Source organism: Aethalodelphis obliquidens, unplaced genomic scaffold, assembly GCF_003676395.1.
Source record: "Aethalodelphis obliquidens isolate GAN/ISIS:26980383/991018 unplaced genomic scaffold, ASM367639v1 scaffold109, whole genome shotgun sequence".
NCBI lineage: Eukaryota > Metazoa > Chordata > Mammalia > Artiodactyla > Delphinidae > Aethalodelphis > Aethalodelphis obliquidens.
The window spans coordinates 1559454-1577825 of record NW_020838053.1 but is presented as its reverse complement, the minus strand read 5'-3'; the positions used below and the strand labels follow the sequence as shown (position 1 = coordinate 1577825).

General features: G+C 44.5%; 1 protein-coding gene across 4 annotated transcripts in view; it reads right to left on the bottom strand.

The window, feature by feature from the left end:
* PBX1 (PBX homeobox 1) overlaps positions 1 to 18372 on the bottom strand; it is a 283309-nt gene that overhangs the window by 158226 nt on the left and 106711 nt on the right. The window lies entirely within an intron of this gene.

Below are 18372 nucleotides of genomic sequence, written 5' to 3'. Positions count from 1 at the left end.
CATATTATGATTCCCACATGCTGCTGAGTCTTGGGCCCAGCCTTGTCTCCATTCCCCCATCCCCACCTCACCGCTAGCCCCTACAGGTAACCATTTTTATTCCTTTCTTGTATATCTTTTCAGTGTCTTTTGAAAGGTTGTTTTCAGTGTAAAGTGCTCTATAAATCAGTGATCATTATTGCAGTAGGAAAGTGGGCTGGGAGGGGTAGGATGGGATGGATGTTGTGTTATCTATAAGGGGCCCCATCTCCTCCAAGAAAACCTGCCTCATTATTACCAGAATCAGACTGATCCCTCTCATTCATTCATTCAACCAACATTTGGTGAGTGCCTGCTCTGCTCAACGTACTGGGGCTAAGCATCATCATAATTCTAGGAATTCTAGCGAAGGTTAATAAGTGCATCTATGGTACTTTTGAGTTATATCATCCTCACTCACACTTACCCTCACCCTCATGCTATTTTTCTGCCTGGGTATAAGCTGCCTATGGCCAGTATATCATATAAATTTATATGACCATATACCATATAAATTTTTAGTATTTCCAATAGCATATGGTCTGGCGCACACAAATACATATAGTAAATGCTCAAACAGACCTGTGTACTTGAGCCGGTGTGGGCAAGAAGTCCCATTAGATGATTCCGCCATAGTCAGACAAGCAATTCTGGGTTCAGCAGCCTTTCTACCAGCCCCTGAGAAAATCCAAGATGGCCTGCGAGTCCTGGGGTAGGCTCTGGACCGGGAGGATACTGTAGCCTCAGGTGTGGCTAGATGAGACCGAGAGAACGGTCTCCAGGTTCTTCCTTGGCAAGTAGAAGTGATAGAGCAGGAAAAGCAAAAGAGCTGCTTAGAGCTGCTTAAAACATGGTGAAAATGATCAAGGAGAGAAAATTCATCCTCACAAGGAAATGTTACAGGCCAGCTGTTCTCTCATGTGAACTGTGTTGCATCAATTCACAACACAAGATATTCCAGCAACTACTGCCCCTGCCCAGACAGGCAAAATACTTCCTTTTTAAGATCTAAACACTCTCAATCACTTTATAGCACATCCTTGAGGTGCCCTTCAGAACCCTCTGCATTCTTAAGGATTTCTCCTCATTTTGCCACCATGTGGCTTTGCGACCTTCAACTATAATGTAATGTAGCCTCTCTGTGTCTCCACTGCTTCGTCTGTAAAATGGGGACGGCAATTCCTGTTCTCCCTGTATGGTGCTGATGGGAATCAAATGGGTTAACATATGATTCAGGTGTGCTATAAAAACAAAATGTATCACTGATATTAGAATAAGTATGAGCTCTGATCTGGGGGGAAAAAAAGGTGTTATTTTTAAATGAAAAATTTCAAGGTAAGGACCAACTAATCACACACACAGCAGTCATTTCACAGTCATTCTTTTTCTTTCCTTTTCTGATCTTCCAACCCTAGGGAGACCTTTCTGGCCTCTTCTCACAGCAGGCCTGACAACCGCTTCCAAAAAAATATAACACTAAAGGTTAATTCCAAATGGAAGCATAGAGTCCTTAATATTCCTTCCCCACTAGCCCTTTCATTCTGTCTGTCTGTCTGTCTGTCCAAGATGCCTTCTTTCCCAGAGACCACAGCCCCCTCCCTTTCCAATCCCCTGGCCAGCATCCAACGTGGTGGAGATGATAACGGATAATGCAAACCTGCTGCCTGCAGACACTGGAGAGAGAGAGCACAGAGGGGAGGCCGAGGAGGAGCCGGTCAGGATGCATGTAATCAGAAGGGTTATCTAATGCTAGTTTCATTCTAATTGAGTCAGTACCATATGTCACCCTGCAATAACATTGCAAGCAGCATGCAACTGAATACATATTTAATTCACATAATGGGTACAGCAGTAGAAGTAATCAAGGCAGTTTGCCATAAGCCATAAAGAAATGTAGCTTGTTCCTATCAAGAAACATTTGGCACTTAGGGAGAGAACTGTATCACCAGCGAGAGGGGAACTGCATTTCTGCAAAAGCTCAAGGGGGAAGGGGGAGGGATGGGTGTGGGAAGCACGGCGTGGGGGTTGGGGGGGAGAGACGAGGAGACGGAGAAAGAAATGAAAGATGAAAACACCAAAGAAATGAGAGGCAGAACCTCGACCCATGGCGAATGAAAATCAATAAAGGGGGCTTCCCTGGTGGCGCAGTGGTTGAGAGTCCGCCTGCCGATGCAGAGGACACGGGTTCGTGCTCCGGTCCGGGAAGATCCCACATGCCGCGGAGCGGCTGGGCCCGTGAGCCACGGCCGCTGAGCCTGCGCGTCCGGAGCCTGTGCTCCGCAACGAGAGAGGCCACAACAGTGAGAGGCCCGCGTACCGCAAAAAAAAAAAAAAAGGAAAATCAATGAAGGAATATTATCAGCGGATCGTTGGCCATTTCGATATAATTAACAGTAATGGATTTATTGGCAGAAGCTTAATGATTTAACGTTAAATGTGCCCCAGAATTTCCTGTACTGTCATTCCCTCCTGGGCCAACCCACGTCCCGGGAAATGGATGTATCTGTGGAAGGTTAAAAAAAAATTTTTTTTTCACATCTCTTCATCTGGATTGGCATCTGACAGAAACCTGTTCTCCCATTCCCTTCATTTCCTCCCTCAAGGAGATGATTAATACGGCTGGGCAATGCTCATCAATATCTTTGGACAGATCAACTGGAGTTTTCATTAAACTCATATTAATGTCCTAGATACACAGCTGTGGACAGGTTATTCTTAAAAAAAAACAGAAAAGAAAAGAAAGAAAGAAAGGAAAGAAAAGAAAAGAAAGAAAAAGGAAACCTGCACCTCGGTTAACTATTCGCCTGGAATTAACAGGAAACCTGGCCCCTTCCCTCATTAGGGCTTCTTCCACCAACATGTTTTGATGTATATTTCATGAGGATAAACAAACATTCATTTCACTTTGGGAAGGTGTTTGCTGTAATGTATTGTCAGCATAGCCAGCAATGAGGGGACATTAATTTCAATTCTGGTGTTTAAACACTTTGGCGAGTCCCTATTACTCATTCCCCAGCTCGATATCAGGAGCCCCGGAGGAAGGTCGCCAGCTCTCCAAGCGGCCCTGGGTGCCAGCGGAAAGCAAGGCTCCACCCTTGAGCTGGCTGGCTCTTCTCAGAGGGGACTGTTACCCACCATTCCTCAGTTAGATGGCGACACGAAGGGCCACTCCTTCAGGGAAGACCCAGCCTGCACTACTACAACCTTTATGAAAAGCTGTGTGCTTACAAGTTTGGAATGGAAATGAAACTCTAGTTTTTCTTGGCCTAAGTCTGAGGATGCCAAACATTTCATGGAAAAGAGCAACGACTTGTAATCTAGAAAGGTAAATTTTGGGAGACGAATGGGAGAATGGAGATAGGGTCATGTGTCATTGATGAAGACCTTAAAATAGATGCAGAAGAGGTGGTGGCCACTAGTGCAACCAGAGGGACTCATGGTGGCAGCTTCCAGCCACCCCATTACCCATTAGAAATGTGTGTGTCAGCCTTTCCACCTGCAAAGGATCAGAGATGGAGACCACATGTATCACATGAGAGAATGTGCGGATGAGCTCTGCAAAGCTAGAGGACTAGACAAATAAATAATCACTGATTATTATTCATTTGTAGCTCCATTTCTGATTGCACCTGCAACTTTAGCTAAAAGTTCTTTAGCAATGCACCAAACCTCTCTTTCAAGCTGTTACTGGTCTATACATGCTCTCAAATACACCAGAGAATCTATTTATAGGAGCTAGCAAGCAAATACTTCACCAATCTAAGGAATCCTTTTTAATAATGTGGATATCTACCCATAAGTCTGAAGGGTTATTTCCAGTTAATGATAAACTATCTAAAGGTAGTTGCACATGCGTTTCAAAAATACAACCCTGACTAAGGCTGAGAAAAGGAAGATGAAAAGATGACATGAGATGCTTGGGCCCTGGAATGAGCCAGGAAGAGCTGGGAGAGGCAGGCATCCCCCCGACAAGGGGCTCTGCCACAAAGACTAGTCCCCAGAAAGCACCATGGGGGTCACAGAGGGGAAGCGCCCAGGACTTCTGTTGGGGGTAACCCGACACACAGGGTCTCAAACAGGTGCCTACAGCAGGACACAGCTGGGGAGAGTTAGTGAGATCCAAAAAACATGAAACCAATAAGGAAAAGGAAAAACCCACCTGGTTCTTATCAAAGTTACCTCTTCCTTAAATGAGCGCTAAGTCCACACTTTCTCCGTGTACAGATTCCTAAAAAGAACCCAGAACTGAGTACCAGAAGCCAGTGCTGGTTATGGTTACTAGACAAATGTTCAACCTCATATTGCCAATAAGACACACAAAATGCTCTTAAAACCTTGCACGTGTTTCTGGCTTTATTCAGATGCACACTGAAAAGCCCTATAGTCACCCAAGCTGGGCTGGTGCATGATAGTAACAGTACATGTGGACCATTGGTTCAAATCCTAAAATACTTCTCTACCAGTTGATAAACAGCTGTTCCTCAACCAACCTCTCTACCTCCAAGTGCCACCCTCTTTTTGCCCCAGTGTCTCCCCTGTACTTTCCAAGGACTCAGCAGCTGAAGTGTTAATATCCAGCACACAGAAGGCAGTCCTGTCTTGAGGACCCTGCTTTGTCACTATGGCTCTTGTCCACTCTGCCTGGCTGGTGCCCATGCCACCCTGGCTGTTGTTAAACAGTCTGAATACCACTTCTGCATCCAACAGTTATCAATGATCAACGCGTCCCTCATTTGTCAAACAAACTTAACCAACACTGAGGATGTTCCTGGCCTGCACCCAGGGAACCAGGGAAAGCAAGTAGAAACCTTGTCTCTCTCACTGACTCACCTCTGTGAACCCAAGGAGGCATCATCAAGCCCCCCTCCCTGCTTCCCCGGCCCTGGAGGTAAAAATGGCCGGTTAGTTGCTTACTTCCCAGCCCCCAATTCCTTTCTGCCTTGTAATTTCTTTTTTTGTTTTTTTGTTTTTTTGCGGTACGCGGGCCTCTCACTGTCGTGGCCTCTCCCGTTGCGGAGCACAGGCTCCGGACACGCAGGCTCAGCGGCCACGGCTCATGGGCCCAGACGCTCCGCGGCATGTGGGATCTTCCCGGACCGGGGCACGAACCCGTGTCCCCTGCATCGGCAGGCGGACTCTCAACCACTGCGCCACCAGGGAAGCCCTGCCTTGTAATTTCTTAATGCACACTTTCTTCCAATCATTCTGGGGCAGCCAAGGAGAGTTCTTGGGGTCCAGTTGTTCCTGATGGTAGTAGCTGGCCCTACCTCTCACCCTGCCTGATCCCCATCAGATGGGCCAGCAAAGCTTCCCAAGAGACAGACCAGACAGGTTTGGCAAAACGGAGAAGCCCGGTAAGATCTGGATCTCTGGCACAGTGAAGAGACTGGGACATTGGCAACTAGTTCTGCCATAGATCAAATAGCCTATGTGTTGAATAGCGCACCCTTGTAGGTTCCAGGTGACCTAACACTTTCATCTAAAAAAAAGTAGAATGGTAATCACCATAATAATAAAGAGCATCTATTAGCAGACACCTATCAAGTTAGGGCTTTGCATATATCCTCTCCTCTTATCTGCACAGGTTCCCCACCCTGTAGGTAGCTTTCCTTTTTATAGGTGAATTAATGGAGGTCCAGAGCAGGTAAGCAACATGTCGAAGCGATCAATACTAAATGACTAATGCAGGATTCAAACCCAGGCCTGACTAACTCCTAAGTCCAGCCAGGCTCTTCCCACTGGGTGGCGCTGCACTCTGTGACACTCTCCAAAGGCGACGGGCACCTAATGGTCTCCAGCCGGAAGGCTGCAAGAAAGCCATGGTCTGTGGTTTTCTCCAGCAGGAGGGAGGGCATCCCATGTAGACAGAATGCACACAGGCTTCAGGATCATACAAATCTGGGTTCCTGTACAGGCTTCATCTCTCGCTTCATGTGCCACTTTGGAAATGTTACTCTAGTCCCAGTTTCCCCATCTGAAAAATGGAGATGATGCTGACCTCATGGAACTGTTGCAATCACTGAGAAAATGTTTATCATAGTCCTAACATTGTTCCTTGTACAGAGTAGGTGTTCAATAAATATTAATTCTCCCCTGGTCTCAGAACCCCCTTCCTTTTTCAGAGAAAACAGAATTATTTCATGCATTATGTCAGGGCTTGAAGAGCTAGGAGGGAGGAAAGAGAGGAGCATGGGACCTAGGAGAGGATGAGTGACCGCTGGCTTTAGATGTCTACTGGGGGTGGGCTGATTATACATTCCTTCCACCCCAGCAACCATGAAGGTGTCCCTAATCTGCAGGTGAGATAAGACCCTCCTCATTCTGGAACACTCTGATAAGCTGCTGCTATGCTATTTTCCTGGGCTAAAAGCACATTTTTCATGAAAATAGAACTAAAAATAACAACAACAATAATAATGAAGAGAGATCTAGGAAAAGCCATTTCCATCTCCCAGGATAGCTGTGACAGCAGGAAACCATCAAAAAATGGGCTGCAGAAAATTCTCAGTAAGACTGGGAGATCCTGCTAATGCTTTTGGATTACTAGACATTTCTTAACAGAGCTAGAATGCTGGATTTGGAAGGCTAGGTTCAAGTCTTGGTCACAGCATGTAACATCCTGTGTCCTTGAGGAAGTCACTTAACCTCTCTAAGACTCAGTTTCCCAATTGGTCTAATTCCTAGGGTTGTGGTAGTGATGGAGTGAGATAATATATCTGCCAAGTGAGTTTTCTTTTATTTCTTGCTAAAGTTCAACACACAAGACGAAGTGGTTCTTAACCATAAAATACTATATAAAATTGATTTACTTTCTATACTACAGATATGAGTACAGGCAAAAGAAGGATATATTCTATAAGTACATATGGCTAAGAACAAAGAAGTGACCTTACTAAGTGCAGAGCATCAAATCCCTTTTTTGCCAACACAACGTGGCCTTAGAAGGACTCTGTCTTGGAAAGCTCATAGGAAAAGCACCTCCCCCCGATGTTAAGTGATTGCTGGGCGTGTGCAGTGATAATCCTCTGTCCACATTTATTACACTTAGGAAGTAACATCTACATATATCTTGATATCCAGTGAGGCCACTCAGGTCTATGAATCTAGGACACTTAGAGAAACATCTAAATACAGTCTTCTCAAACCAAGGGCTGGGTCCAAGAAGTATCCGGTCTGCTTGACCACATGGGATCCTTCCTTCCAGCATCTGCCCATTCTGGCTTCTAGAAATTTTAAAGCATCTTTTAAACCTGCTTCTCAATACTTAGGGCGAGCACTAAAGCACAGATTTCCTTTGTTCTCCCTCAATTTTTCAGAATTCATAAAGCATAAGAGAGATCAAAGAATAAAGACAGTTCTTTTATTTCTGCAATACTTTCACAAAGCATCAAGAAACAGGGAAAACACGATGATAACGCTCTCTGCCAGAGATAGGTAGACAGATCTATAGATACATCTACAAAAAGCAAACAGTACCCTCGCTGGAGCTGGAGGTCTTCACAAGGTTATTCACACGGCTGCTTTAAATGTAACTCTAGCTGTTAGATGTTCTTGTACATAAACAGAAGGAAAGAAGTCTTAAGAATAAACATAAATCTTAAGGTGATCCCCCATCAATACTAAAAGGAAGAAAAGGGGGCACACTAACTATAATACAAGCACAAATCAAAAACACACCTGCATTTCCCCATCACAGTAAATCTCCGGACCAGGTTCAGCAGTCCTTAACTAGGACACCTTGCGATTGATCCACACTCTGCGTGCGTGCGTGCGTGCGTGCGTGCGTGCGTGCGTGTGTGTGTGTGTGTGTGTGTGTGTGTGTGTGTGTTAGGAGGTGGGGTGGTGGCTCCTGACACATAAAGCAAAGTGATACAGCAGAAAGATTCAATTCAGATGATCTGGATTTGAATCTCAATTCTATCACCACCTATTCAACCCCAGGCGAAGCACTGAACCTTTTCAGTCTCAGGACTTGCCTTTGTAACATAGGGAAAACAAGGATATAAACTCTGCTTATCTCGTATATGGGGAGTTAGGATAACAGCGGTGAACAATGTGGCCTGTTAAAAGGAGAATGGTCTTGGAATCACAGGGCCAGGGTTAAAAGTCTGATTTTGGACACTTGCTATATGACGTAGGGCAAATTCCTTGGAATCCTGGTTTCCTCTTCTATAAAGTAGGGCTCTACCTTCTGCCTCAGGGCATCCTGATGGGGATCAAATAAGACGACACCTGATATGATATCTGGGAAGCTGTACACCACTACACAAAAGCTACTGTGGTTGACTGATAAAGGGTCATGCAAAGGTAAGTTATTATTATCTGCTTACTGATACCTATCAGGCAACTTCTGAGTGTTAAACCAAAATTTGATGATGGTCATAGAATCACAACTTTCCCTTCATCCTCTTCCTCAGGACATGCTTAGTGAACAGCTCTCCACATCAAAAAAAACCCACAGCCTGGGTTCTTAGCAGAACTAGCATGCGGGGAAAATAAGTAGAAGGACAAAACTCGCCTGCCACCACTGCGAGCTGCTCTGTCCTTGCAATTATCCTATCTACAAGGAAGGAAGGCGTGAGGTGAGCAAAAGGGGTATGGGAGGAATCCCCTTCTTCCAATTCAAGTTGTTTCCTACTGACAGACTCCAATCCATGAGGGACTCTGCCATGGCAGCGACTCCCAGTACTTATATCCCCGAGCACACCGGCCTAATGACCCTGCCACCAATTCCATCAGCAGCCTGAGGAACGAGGTGCTATTTAATAGTAAGAGAAAAATAAAGAGCAGAACCTGGAACTTGATTAATCTTGGGGCACATGATTAGTTTTTTTAAGTTAAAAATATCCAGCTCGGGGCTTCCCTGGCGGCGCAGTGGTTGGGAGTCTGCCTGCCGATACAGGGGTTACCGGTTCGTGCCCCGGTCCGGGAGGATCCCACATGCCGCGGAGCGGCTGGGCCCGTGAGCCATGGCCGCTGAGCCTGCGCGTCCGGAGCCTGTGCTCCGCAACCGGAGAGGCCACCACAGTGAGAGGCCTGCGTACCGCAAAAAACAAAAAACAAATATCCAGCTCATAGGTAGAGTTGATAGTTGACAAAAACAGCAACTATTAAGTGACTAACGGTCATCATTCCTAAAAGAAAAGCTCTTTGAGGTGAGAAGGTTTTTTTTTTTTTTTCTGTTTTGTTTAACTGATGTATTCCAAACACCAGAAGAGTGCCTGGCATCTAGTAAATGCTCAATAAATATTTACTCAATGAAGGGATGTATAAATAAATGGAAGGACAAACAGATAGGCAGATAGATGGATGAACATGTCCCTCCTGTGGGTCCAGGGAGAGCCATACGAAAACCACTCTTATTTCCAAACACTGGCAACAAAAGTGAGTGATTCCAAAAATCCAATTTATATGCTACTTTCTCACCAATTCAGAACAACCATAAAGGCCTGTCTAAATTAGTGATAGCTGTCTAAGAGAGTATATTATATAAAAGTAGGATGACTTCCTTCTAACTCTTACCATTGAGCCTATAATATCCGAGACAGATCACATCTGCTTTAATAAATCTCTAAGAAAGATTTGTGGTTATATTACCATTGTATGCAAACGATGCTCTAACAAGACATAATAATATAATCTTATTGAGTACTTATATAACACAAAAGATACTTGAAGGTGCTATTCTGCTTGAGTGAATACTTAGAACATTCCCTCTGAAGTCTTTTTAGACTATTAATTTATTTAACAAGTTTATTTATTTGTGGATAAATATTTTTACTACTAAAGACAAAGGTAAATTGGAGTTCACCAGGACCAAAGATCAAAACTTTGCCAACAGGGCTTCCCTGGTGGCGCAGTGGTTGAGAGTCCGCCCGCCGATGCAGGGGACGCGGGTTCGTGCCCCGGTCCGGGAAGATCCCACATGCCGCGGAGCGGCTGGGCCCGTGAGCCATGGCCGCTGAGCCTGCGCGTCTGGAGCCTGTGCTCCGCAACGGGAGAGGCCACAACAGTGAGAGGCCCGCGTACAGCAAAAAAAAAAAAAAAAAAAAACTTTGCCAACAGCAGAGTTTAAATTAATGTCTTTTTGCAATTTGATTTTCATTTACTTTCTATGTCTTGGTCTGGAACAAAACTCAACAGGCTGTTAAAACTGCATTTCTCTCTTCACAGGCATCTAGGACTGCCAATTAGTTGCAATGTATCTTTGAACAGCTCTGTCTCTAAAAGGCAGCTATAATTAACCCCATAATTCCTCTCTTAAACTATCAAAAGTAAAAAGATTTATTTTAAATGTCCAATTAGCTTTTCAACTTATTTACTTCCCAGTTTTTATTCCCAATGGTTTATGATATGTATGATATATATGTGTATATATATGTATATATACATATACGTGTGTGTAAGCAAACATACACACATGCAAACATACATACACACACACACACACACACACACACACACACACACACTTCATTTTCTATTACCTGAGTGTAAAGCAAAAGAATACAACCAGTTTTCTTCTCCCTCACAATTTATTGCAAGGAAAAGGTTTAAATTTAGAAATGCCAGGCCCACACACAGTAGGTGCTCTATAAATATCTGTACAATTATAAATTAAGAATAAAAAACGTATATATAACACACGGAAACTCAAGGAATTGAGAGTGTTCAGCCTAGGGAAGAGAAGATGAAGGGAGAAAAAAATAATGGTCTTCAAATATTTGAACAGTCTTTGTGCAGAAGAGCAATGGATTTGCTTTACACTGTGTCAAAGAGGAGACCCCAGATAGATGGGAGAAAAGTTTCACTGAGGCAGATTCAGTTCATCAAGAGAAAAAAACCAGCCTGTTTCATGTATATAATAGCCTAGCAGCTTTTTATTAAATAATAATTACCTCAAAGGCTCCTTTAAGATAGAAAAATTCTGTGATCTTACTACCAATTTCTAGAAGTATTTAGAAAATATCCAGATGACATTAGCCATCCCTGTAGTTGTACTGGTAGGTCCACTGGGTAGGAGTTTAATACTGAATCCCTTCTGAATCTGTAATTCTAAAATTGTAATGTCCTCTCTTTCAGATACTCCTGAAACAAGCTTAAGGGTTTTGCTTTAAAAAAAAAAAAAAAAGCAAATGAATATAATAAATGTTTGCTTTATGATCTACTAGAATATAATATTTTAGTAACTAATTTCTAGTTCTTTATGGAATACCTATTGGACCCATCTTCCTAGAAAAGAGACTTTCCTTCTGCTTTCATTAAACCAACGAGGTCCACTCGACCCATGGTACAGGGGCCAGATTTCCACATGGGATGGAGTAATGCATCTGCTCCATTCTGCAGGCATTTCCACCAGGAAGGAAGAAACTATTAGTTAATTTCACGTGGTCACTGGTATTTCCAATGACACCTCCTTGGTCCAACTAAGATCAGATCAGTGGGCTTAAAAAGCAGGCATTTAGAGTGAGAAGACATAATTTGTGAACTTCATCCCATCACTTCCTTTCTCTGACCCTCAGATTCGCCATCTTTAAGATGGGGCTAGGTCCATGTTTTTCCTGAGAACCTACTTCAAGGGGGTGGTTACAAATATCAAATGAGAGCATAAATATTAATGGAAACCTACAGTGCTCTTCACAGGTGGGGGCCTGTTTTCTGGGTACATTTTTAAATAACTATAAAACATAAAGTAGTAAAAATTTTGTCTTTAATGACTTAGGCAATAATTAAATGAACTTAACTTCTTTTGATTTTCCTTAAAAAGCAACATTAGGTCTCAGATCTAGTAATTTGGGATTTTTTAATTATACTTGACAGTCTGATCATCTCATCTGGTGACTTTATAAATAAAAAGACCAAAAGAAGACTGTCTGCTCGTAGTAAAAGCCCAGACAATTGCACACGGTGTCCATCACCTATTTTCAACAAAGCCCTTCAACTATATCTTAAGTACGTCTCTCCACCTGAGGTCTCTAAGTCCCGACAGGCCCACCACGGCCATCTACCTCTCTGGCATCCACAGCAGCAGACTGTCTCCTTCATTGTCTCATGAAACTTTTTCTAGTCCTTTCAGAGTACAAACCAAGTTCGGCCAGGGTTTCCCAGTCTTCCATCTCACCATCTTCTCCTGCCTGGTGATCATTCACCAACCAAATAAAAAGCTCAGCCCAGTAAACAAATTATTTGATGTGGTTAATTAAGAGTATAGAAAGCCGGGGCTTCCCTGGTGGCGCAGTGGTTGAGAGTCCGCCTGGCGATGCAGGGGACACGGGTTCGTGCCCCAGTCCGGGAAGATCCCACATGCCGCGGAGCGGCTGGGCCCGTGAGCCATGGCCGCTGAGCCTGCGCGTCCGAAGCCTGTGCTCCGCAACGGGAGACACCACAACGGTGAGAGGCCCGCGTACCGCAAAAAAAGAGTATAGAAACCCACGTAACCTTTAGTGGGAAGATGAAGAGTGGGAGGAAAAGCTACGCATGTTTTTTATATTTATTGGCAAAAGCCCATTTCTCAAAACATCAGTCTCAACACAAGAAGATACGTGTAGAATTTGATTCCGTTTTTTTCTCCCCCTGCCTAGGTGAGGACAGTTTCCTCACCACGGACGTGATTTCTTTGCAGTCTCAGATAAATCTAAATTAAAATGAATTTAGAGCTCCTCCCACCTCCAGACAGGTCCCTCCTGGAGTTTGGAATATGCCCTAATTAACAGATGACGTCAGTAAAGAAAGCAGCTGTCCATAAAACTATCCTACAGACTGGGGGTAGGGATGGGGGGGTGCCAAAGGCGGGGCTTGTGGCAATGGTGCCCTTAACTTTGGTCTCTTTAGCACTGTGTAGGTAGTGGCAAAGGTTGAGGCAGAGGAAATGATCTCTAGTGGATAAAAGGTCTCCCACTGGTAAGCTTAGAGGCAATTGAGAAAAAGGTTTCCCCTTTAGGGGTCCCCAGGGACAGGGAGAACTAATGCCCTGGATTGGACTAAGCAAGAACCCATCCTCCTGTCTTTTCTCCTTCGAGCCCCTCTGCCCTACTCCCAACAAATGCCATACAACCAAACAGCTCGACACCTTTTTCACCTGAAAAACTGTGAGTTGAGAAGGATCACACCATCAATGTCCCTCTCTCTCTCTCTCTCTCTCTCTCTCTCTCTCACACACACACACACACACACACACACGAGATAAGAAGAACCTGAACACATGCCCAAGCTTCATATTTCAGTCTTTGATTAGAAACTTTCTGACAACAAAATCTGTCACAGGAACGCATCTTCTTTAATAAAGCGTTCTTTTACAGGGATAATTGTTAGTGTATGTGTTAGCTAATGAAAACCAACAGATTACAAACATAGTTCAAAGGACCACAGGGATGGGGGCTGCTTCACCCTCAATGGGTGGTGGCAGCCGAGGGACTGGTTCCTGAGATTTTTCACCTGAGGCCCCCGCCACCAGCTCATGTTCTCAACTGTTGCATGAAGAAGGCCAACAGCTTTGCTCATCAAAAATGCAATTTCCCACACATGGAGGGCAATAGCACAAAACTATTTCCTTTCATTGCCAAATGAATTGTATTTGGTAATCTGAAAGCATCATTAATTGTAGAGACACAGACCCAAGAAGGATCATGCTTTTATGCCGGTTGGGATGCAGACAGAATGTGGATACAAACGATCTGGATGTTGCCAGTACATGGGGAAAGGATGCAGATCTTGGGAGCTGAGTTCATAATCTGACTCGAGTTTGCCTTTTTGATGGTTCTACATGTTCCACCAAAGGATCTCCTTGTCCTATATAAATAGATGTATCCATGTGCAGTAAACAACTTCACTATTAACCCCCTTTCACTTACACCTCCTTTGTTAGGAACTTGCAATGGTTCCCCACTACCAACCATGTCAATCCTACAGTCCTGCCTGGAATGCAAGGCACCATGTTGAATTGGGAAGAGCATGGCTTTACACAGACATAGGCATGGACACCATCACATATACTTTCTGTAAAATGGGGCCAATAATACTAAATCGATAGGGTTGTTGGAGAATTAAATGACAAAATACATATGTGAACTATCTACTTTAAATTGTTTTTGCCTCCTCTCCAGAATCTGATCCAACTCATCCTACCCGTCTTAGTCCATTCAGACTGCTATCACAAAAACATCGCAGACTGGTAGCTACCCGTCTATAAACAAGAGAGATTTATTTCTTACAGTTCTGAAAGCTAGGGAGTCCAAGATTAGGGTGCTGGCAGATTTGGTATCTGGTGAGGGCCCACTTCCTGGTTCACAGATGGCCATCTTTTTGCTGTATCCTCACATGGTAGAAGGGGTGAGGGAGTTCTCTGGAGTCTCTTTTAGAGAGCACTAAGCCCATTCATGAGGGCTCTGCCCTCATGATCTAGTCATCTCCCAAAAGTGCCATTAGGGATTAGGTTTCAACATTAGAATCTTGGGGGGACACAAGCATTGTCTATAGCACTACCTTCCTCTATCACTACTTTAACCCAAATCCTATACAAAAGGCAGGCCAGTTTCCTCCCCGTCACCCCCTCCCCACGCCAAATTAATTCCCACCTCCATATTTCCTTAGTGCTGGTTACCGTCTCCCCTTATTACCCCCATTACCTCACCCCCCCACCTCAGCTTCATGAAGCCAACTTTAATTACCATGAACCCCAAACACCCAATTAACAACTTCACTGAACATTATCATCTGCAGTTTATGTATTTTAGTCTAGTCTCCCAAACAACAGAAGCTCCCCTAAGGCAGAGATCAGTTCTTTTATGGACCCCACAGCACCTTAAAAATTGTGAGTAAATGGTGCAAATACATGTACTTTATAAACTGCAAAGCAGTATATGCATGGAAGATATTCATTCGTACTTGCCACAAACTACGGAGGTTTGGCTATTATTCCTGTTGAGATCTTAACAGTACCTTCCAGTTGGGCAAGGGGTAGAAACTAGACCAAGAATCTTAACTGGAGTATCCAAATGGGTGTGACGGTGATCAAATGAGCCTGATATGATAATCTGATGCCAAGAAAGGGAAAAAACAAAGAAACAAAAAGCCCCACCCAGGTAGTCACTGCTATGTGTGAGGCAGACCCTATGAGGCAGCACGTCCACCCACTTAAAGGCAGACCTCAGGCCCTAGCTTAAGGATCAAGATTGAAGCTTTAGGAAAAGGAACTCTGGGCAGCTAGGAGTGAGTCGGGCAGAGCTCTTTGAAGAAAACAACAACGCCGTGTGTTATGCACAATAGTTGAAGAACCTCAACATCACTGAGCTAGCAAGCTGAGGGGCAGGCTTTGAACCCAAGCAGTCCCACTGCAGAGACTGTCCTCTTCAACGCTTCACTATAATCCATTTCAAGACTCGGTGTCTGAGCCAAAAACATCCTAGACCATAAGCTCTGTACCCAAGGCAGCCGAAGTCCAGGGCTTGCGATTTTGTATCCTCTTGTCCTTAGGAACCATCTTGCTTCACCTGGGTGAAGGTTTCCACCTTTAATCACAATCCTGCCTCCCTGCTCTACCTTCTTGGTTTGACCCACTGCCCTACTTGGATTTGATATTAATTTCATATCCTGGTTCCCCTGTAGTTCCATTCTCTGTTGGTCTAAAGCTAGCCATACCCTACTTCTACTACAAAAATCCAGTACCCCAAGGGTTCTGCTTGTTTAAGAGCGGATCTGAAAACAGAGAGAGAATTGAAAGGAGAAGCCCAGGCAATGGGCTGGACAAACACAGCAGTTATAAAAGCATGTCATGGGCTCATGGAAGCTCTGGTTTATCCTACGCAATTCAAAGACTGACCTGTGGCAGCCCAGAGAATGCAAAACCCCTCCTCTCTCTCTGCTCCCCTCTGTGCAGTGAGCTACTTTGATCTAGCTCCTCTATCAAGGTGTGCTCAAGAAATCAGGTGAGAGGCTGAGTTTGCAAACTGCACAAGTTTATGCCAAATGGAAACAGCACAGTCCTAACAGCAAGGCATGACGGGAGAGGTCCTGCTGTGAGAAAGGTCCTGTTGTGAGAAGTTACCAGACTCCGACTGCAGAAATGGAAGGAGACTCAGCACACAGATCACAACAAACAAGGCATGCACAAAAAGTCCAAAACCTAGTGTACTGGAGTGAATGTTTGTCTCCCCAAAATGTATATGTTGAAGTCTTAATCCTCAACCTGATGGTATTAGGAGGTGGGGCCTTTGGGAGGTAAGTAGGTTAAATGATGACATGAGGGTCCCACCCTAATGATGGGATTAATGCCTTTATAAGAAGAGGAAGAGACATCAGAGTGTCTTTTCTGTGCCGTGTGAGGATACAATGAGAAGGCAGCCATCTGCAAGCCAGGAAGAGAGCCCTCACCAAGAGCTGAATCTGCTGGCACCCTGATCTCAGACCTTCCAACCTCCTGAGCTGTGAGCAATAAACGTCTGTTGTTAAGGCCACCCAGTCTGTGAATTGTGTGTGTTATGGCAGTCCAAGCTGACTAATAGACCTAATCTGATGAAATATAGAGATTTCAAATCCAATCCCCACCAGGATCTGCTTGAGAAGTTTGCATCCAAGCAGGTCCCGTGGGCTATAACACAAGAAGACAGCACTTAGTCCTTAGATGGAGGGTCCTGGAGTTCATTCGTGACGAGATGAGTAATATCAAGTGAAAGGATCTTGCAAGATACAAAGGGAGAACATGAAAGGAAAAGCCAGTAAAGTGCATGGACCCCTCATAATGATGGGCAGCCCAATGCACAGCATACATCAGAATAGAGCCTTTATTGAGAAGGCCCTACCCACTTGGCAGGTCTGGTTTTGGCTGGCCCGGTCTGAGCAGTGCTGGGCACTGGGGTGGTGGCTGGATCATGCAGAGACTGCTGTCTCCACCAAGAAGGGGCTAGGACAGAAGAGAATGATGAGTAGTATTATTAATACTTCTTGGGCTTCCCTGGTGGCGCAGTGGTTGAGAGTCCGCCTGCTGATGCGGGGGACATGGGTTCGTGCCCCGGTCCTGGAAGATCCCACATGCTGCGGAGCGGCTGGGCCCGTGAGCCATGGCCGCTGAGCCTGCGCGTCCGGAGCCTGTGCTCCGCAACGGGAGAGGTCTCAACAGTGAGAGGCCCGCGTACCGCAAAAAAAAAAAAAAAAAAAAATTATCTTTAATGCCAAGGGTTGGATGCCAGAGACAGACAAAAAGACCCAGAAGGGAACCTTTATTTCTATTCCATTTCTAGAGATGAAATAGTTTTATAATTTTTTCACTAAAACTCCTAGAGGAGAGATCTGTGGACATCACCTATCAGTCCAGGACCAGGAATTACAGCTTAGATTGTTCTTCCGGCTCTGCCATCTACGAGCTATGTGACTTTAAACAAGCCATTCTACACCTCTAAACCTCAGTCTCCTCATCTTAAAACAGAGTGAATTTTATTTCCCTGGCCAGTCTCCTAGGGTTGTTTTTAATAGGAATGTAGATATGAAAGCATTTAGTAAGCTATAAAGCACCATGTCAAAGAAAGGGTTTACTTTCATGGGTACCATGAAATCACAACATCATTCCATCAAGTTTAAAGACCCTTGCAGGTGGGTGAGCCTGTGATGTCTTTCTCTGACCAAATACCCAGGATCACCTTCGGTCTCTGTTAGCCGAGGACCAGCGGCCTCCAGGATCAGCTGGATTCCAACTTTTAAGTGTTTCTTCATTTTCTCCAGTTTGGTAGAATTAGTGGTTTTGCTCCCTGAAGCTATGGCACATTGGGTGGTTTCTAAATTTTGGCAGCATCTGAAAAAATTTCTGCCTATTTAGTTGGCATCAAGTTCTTAATGGTACTCAGTGGTTCAGAATTAATTCTCCCACCACAGAATTATCCAGGATATTCCATGCCTATTTATAATTTTCTCAGAACTCCTTGACTCTTAGCTTTCACTCCAAGTCCCTAGGCTCTCTCTCTTAACTCAAAAAAGGGTTTTGGTGGCAATTACCAAAAAGCAGCATCCCAGCTTAGCAAAGCAATGATGACCTTGGCAGAGCAAAGGCAAGAATAGGGGAAGCAAACTATTTGCATACTTCAGCCCCAGAATCAACGAGAATGGTCCTGAAAACACAAAGACGCTAAGGTTCTTGGGTCTAGAGTTCAACTTCTCATTCCTCCTTGTTCAGGTGTATGTCATGACCCCAGGATAACCAGACTTGATACCATGAAAGCTAATCTGCTTCTAGCAATAAGCACTGGGGGGGGGGGGGGGGGGGGAAGCAACGCCATCTCATGAAATTAGGAAGCCCCAACCTCAACAAACTTGAGAAGCAGAGATGGAGGCTGACCAGTGATTAATGACGAAAAGGTAAACAAAACT